Below are 6172 nucleotides of genomic sequence, written 5' to 3' on the forward strand. Positions count from 1 at the left end.
CCTAATTTATTCTTTTCATAACATAATGCAGATATGTCGTATTAAAATTATATATATATATATATAGCCATCAGAACAAAGGTCATCCCCTAAATAGTGTCAAATACTGTCTTGAGAGTGTACTGAAAATAATATCTAAAGAAGAGATATATTGCAACACATATTTTCAAATTTAAAGTTTGGTAGTTATAAAAACTGTTTAACTGGATAGATTTCTCATAATCGGCTAACAGCAGATAATATTAGTTTCGAACCGGATCTCTCCATCCGCCCCACATTCTTTTGAACACATCCGAGAGAAATTTTTTACTCGGGTCTTTCCGATTGTTGGTAGCTCTATGTAGGCTAATCAATTTGTGAAAATTTGGAGGGCTGTTTTGAAATGTTAGAAAAAGAATCATTCTAACCAGAAATGCTCCGTTATTTTCGTGATTTGAATACCCTGTAATCCGATTGGGGAAATAAACTTACCTCCATTGCCTGTATGTCATTTTAGAGTGCAGAGATTTCTAAGATATGGTACAATATCTTGACAATATGCCTGTTTGGATTACTTAACTGTAACTAAGGATTATGTAAATTATCCTATTAACTGAGATCACAATTGCATCTCACAAATAGCCTGATTAATGCTCCTCAGAAAGTTGAATCACACATCTAAAAGAGCTTGAAGAGAATAGAAGCTCCTAAGGAGTATGTTTGGGGCATTGATGGCTTTCATGAACTAAGGCAAGCTGAGAAACAAGGCTAGTAGTTAATGACAATATTCTTACCTCAAGTAGCAAGGTTTGGTGCTGGAACCATTGACAACAAAGTGATGACCAATCATAAAAAACAGAGAGGATTTGTTCTACCACACTTAAAACAAAACATAATAGTGATGCATTTCTGTAGTAGAAGGTACACGCCAGTTTTATAGATATGGTCAATAAGTAATGTGGGTTCTCAGACAAGATAATACCAAAACAATCTTTGTAAATAGATAAAATCAGCGAGAAACGGCAGAACATTCATGAAGATATAACCAAAGTTGATGAATCGGTTTATGAATTAATATGAGTTTCACAGTTGTTATGATCTGTTCAAAATGACACGGCGTAGAGGCTGTGACCTGGACGAACTCACACCTGGTCCGAACTTGACATCCACGTATTATAAATTGTTGCCAAGTATGGTAACTAGCGGATAAAACTCATGCCAGCTACCATGAACTGCAGTTAAAGCGTTTTCGTAATGTTAAAGCTTATTTTAATGTTATATCTTAACGACGAATGAATGAACAGTAGCTACTAAGAGTTCTCTGTAGAATATTAGTACATATACTCCCATTGGACAATTGTTAAGTAGCTAAATCATGAGTATTCATTTTCCTTTTATCATAAGCTTTCATTTGACCCTTGTGACTAATATTATACGACTTACTATTCTTAAGTTATCCGCAAAAGTTACAGTCTATCACAATCACGGAAACTTTTTGACTTGATTTTTTACAATTGTTATTTTCCATATTATGGTATGATACTGCATGGTTTGCTTGCATATAAACTAAAATTCTCTGAAATGCATGATTCATATGGAAGATGCTTGAATTTGCGTTCTGAACTGAACCAGCTGGGTTAGGAGAGAATCTACTATCTTGGAGGACGAATGAGAACTCAGAGTAGACTCTAGGCCGCTCGTACTGGCTTGTGCACCATTTGTCTGATTAATAGGTCCGTGTCCCAATTGACGATCTTATCATGTGATAGTTAACATGCCATAAAAATATAACACTTAGCACGTTACAGGTAATTTTGTAGAGAAATAAAGCCAACATAAAACTGGAAACATAAGTCTGAGCAGAGAAAAAAGGAGAACAACTTCAGTACCACTGACTCAATGTCTCGTACTCAATCATAAAGAGCCTGATGCACACAAAATGTTTTACCTCAAAAACATAAGTACATTGAAGTCATCCCCCTCACCATCAATGCTTGCTGGTCATAAAACTCACCTTCCCCCCTTTTGTGATGTTAGGCTACTTCAAGTTGATTGTTCGATAAAATACTGCTCTGCTGTTGTATTTGCACTAACTGATGACTGATCGATTGATTGAGTACTTACTACGAAATCCAAATATAGTACGTTCATTTGTGCCCACCTGCTTCTACTTGCTTTAAATTGCACTATTTCGGGAATTCCTAGTTATAAAATTAATTCGAATACTTCTAATTATCGTATTGACGTCACGATGGAGACTATTGTTGAAAATTAAGATACACATTCGAATCGCGAAACTTTCGTGAATTACATGGGAAGGTTTGAAATCTGGAGTATGACCAGGGATATATTATGGGTGGTAAAATTGTGGGTCACTTCCTCACATTAATCGGTGAAGATGTCTACAGCTTACTAAAGAATTTGGTATTTCTGGACGAACTTATTTAGCTTCCTTATGCAACTCTCAAAAAGCTAACGCCAAGTCATGCAATGCGTACAAACTTCGGATGCTGTGAAAGAGCACAAACTTTCATAGGATGACGAATCAGAATAGTCAAAAGGTTGGACAGTTTATTCTCGAATAGCAGAAACAAGCCAATAAGTGTAATTTTGATGGTTTTTTTCATGCTCGGCTTCGTTATCGATTAACCGCGAGAAGTAATGTTCAAAATATGAAAGTGAGCCTATACAAATGCCTAAATGTTCTTTCCAAGATGTCAGAACTGCATCCAATAACTGTGTGATAATGTATGAACCTAACTTCCAGGATATCATGGATTCAAATACACTACTTTGGCATCCTAATCCGTTTCATGCTCAAGGCCATGAGGACAGACGTTGAGTTACCGATGATCTCCGTTCTCTTGGACGCATGAGAAATAATTCATTGATGAAATACGAAGCTGAAAAAATGTGAGCACAAGTTCGGTAAACGCCTGTCACGTTGCGGACTTCATTCACGTAATTCGCATTCATTTCGTCTCGGCAAATGCCTTAAGTGTGGTCAAATGGGACAAATTCGGTCAGTTTGTAAAACTATCGTTCATTTCGTCCCAAGTAATTTTAAACTTTGTGATCCTGATACTATTGATTAGGGTGGTTCCTATAATCATATACTATCCTTATTTACTACTTCGAGTATTTCAATTCATGTTCAAAAACGATTATACCTGTCTAGTGGTGCTTTTCACGACTTTATTGCTGACGCTGGCATTTCAAGTCCATCATTTCGGTTGCGAAGTTGAAGTCATTAAACCCTGATGCTATAATTGTGCCTATCAATGTTCCCATTTCGAGTATTACTGATCATAAGCTTTCTATTTTTTGGATGTGATCTGTTAATCAGAGATGACGAATCCCCAATTATACCTAGTGAATTTCTCACCGCTGACCATGGACTGTCTATATTAGATCCAGTAAATTCGAGGATGCTTCAGGGTCGGCTTCCCCTATTGACCACTGAAAATGGTTTTAATGAAGTGCTTGCTAACCACGGAATCGAAGCGTTGAAAATTACACATGATCCAAAGTCACCCTCATTCTCATGTGCAAGCAGATAAACATCAATTCTGTTATTGCTGCAAAGTTCGAAGACTTGGAGAGACTAGATACAGTCCCTCAGTGCAGAATCGCCAGACAGCGTACAAAAGAATCAATGATGAGATGGCTTGTGCGAAAAAATATCTGTCCGAATAAGGGACCTTTACAGTCTCCCGATGTTACCTACTACAAAGGAATTGATTTGCCACAACCTAAAAAAGGTCTGCTAAAAGATGTTAATAAATCTGTGATACATATGCAAACCAGTCACAACAACCGAATGAGTTACAATAGCCCAGATGAATCCTGTCCAATTTCTGTTATTTCTAATATTGATGGGTACATTCTAGATTTTAAGGAGTCCTTGGTCGATATGCAACCCGATGGACACATTAAGGACCTAAGGGGAAGACGTACAACGGACTACATAAATGTAGATTCCCTTTTAGGTTGTGCCGGTTATGACATTTGCACTAAGTGATGATTGATTGATTGAACGAATTCCAAATATAATACGTCCAGTCGAGCTAAACAAGTCCTACCTTCCCCAAATTGCACTATTTCAGGAACTCTTGGTCAGTACATTGATTTTGATACTCCTTATTATCATTCCTATACGGCGCTCTATGTCTCATATCTCTCTGTAGCGCGCTATTTCTATTTGTACTATTTTACAAGCTTATCAGACGGTTACTAATTATGGACTATGTAAGGCGTCGATGCGATTCTTTAATTGATTACAGTATAAATTATGGGTTTCTAAGCATTGTAGCGTCTAGAATGACATTATTTGCCGACATATGGTTGTCTTAGGATGCTGAAACGTGTAGGAACATAATGGTTATAAATAAAGCTACGGGTAATGAAAACTAATGGTAAGTCGATAAGGTACACATGAAAGAAATAAACTGATGAGAAATAGACAGGAAGGGATGCGCATTAAATTATTGTTGATTTTGTTTTGTGCTACTGTAACTTTATGGTCTAGTTTGATATTGATACACTTTTCTTTGCTACTATAATAATATTCTTGATCCCAAAAGTGTAGATCCGATGTGGAACTGACATCACAGTCCACACTGACTCTTCCTACCGCAACATTCAGCAGTATGATGTTAAGCACTTCGGAAGACAATATTTTGGCTCGGGATAGAATACCGTATTTGGAACAAAAAGAAGTTACATAGAGTGACCACACCTGCACGGCCCAGCTGTGCCATACGGATTAATTGTTCCAGCGTTCACCATTCCACACCTTCTCTAGGACCATACGCAGGCCACATGGTTCCCTGTATTACTCGTGATATGGGTTATCTACATAACCAATAACCGAGGAAAAATGAATTAAATAGAAACTCGAACACGAATATTCCTGAATATATATTTTTTCGTAATTGAATTCACTAACATTTACAGTACCATGGAACAATGAAAGTATGATTGCATTGAGCGGGCACAACTGGGGTGCAATAATAGTAGTATTGGACTAACACCAGAATTAGTCTTCACTGTAATTTAATTAGATTTATATTGACAATGGAACTCAGAATCACCGGCAATTTTATTGGAATAGAAATAAAACTAGTCATGAAATGTCCAGAAATTTTATTTGAGTGAAATAAATTCAGAACTGTATTATACTGATCTAATCTTCACTGTATTGAAATGCATATAAATTGTACATAATGTCGATTATTGTTCCAAGCATTTACAGATTAATATGACAATAGATTACGATCAACAGATAAACAGACAAACAATCAAACAAAAGAATATTGGCAAGATCCACTCACCAGACATTCAAATTAATGACATACCTGTGCACAAGTTAATTAGTGGAATGTTAACATTGCATTTGGCAATCGCAAGTTCAGTTACATACTGTATTCCGAAATGAATATGCAATTGTACTAGTCTGACATATATCTATTCAATAGTTTACCATCCCACACAGAAGTTGTTAATATCCGGAATTCCAGCTGCTATGAGACAAATGCACGCATTCAGATTACATGCTATACAAATCCACAAATAACTACCAAAATGATTAAAATTAGTCCCCTTGAGTGGTTAGGCTTAAGCCAATCGGACATTAACAAAGCTCAAGAACTTAGGCAAAACAAGAAGAGAGAGAGAAAAAATCGATCGGCTTATCTCAGCTATACAAAACGATCTTGAATACTGAATGCCAATTAAAACACCAACAACGAAAAATAAGCCACAAAATGACATGACATTAGCAACACGGTAGGACAGAAACGTCTTTCGATTTGCAATTATCGACTGATTAACAGATCAATACCTATAATTGGGCAATCACCGTTAGTTGGAAGCTAACTGAATGTGGGACTATGCATATCCCATCAGGAGATCTACTCCAATGATAATTATAGCCAACCGATCAGGTTACATATTACACTTGACGAAAAAGAAAGTTGAACGAGACATCACCCATGGCTGGTTGCATGCGCGACAGAACGGGCTCATATCCCGCCAATGGCGAACTACTTTGACCAGCAGACAGGGAAACCATACGCAAATAAACATTAGCTATTGGTTTGAATGACATGGAATAAAAGCTAAATAAAGGAGTTTCAATGGATTATTATGTGTTATCTCGGTGTTTAGTGAAATCATTTAAAATAAACACTGA

This window comes from Schistosoma mansoni (assembly GCF_000237925.1).
Source record: "Schistosoma mansoni, WGS project CABG00000000 data, chromosome 7 unplaced supercontig 0100, strain Puerto Rico, whole genome shotgun sequence".
NCBI lineage: Eukaryota > Metazoa > Platyhelminthes > Trematoda > Strigeidida > Schistosomatidae > Schistosoma > Schistosoma mansoni.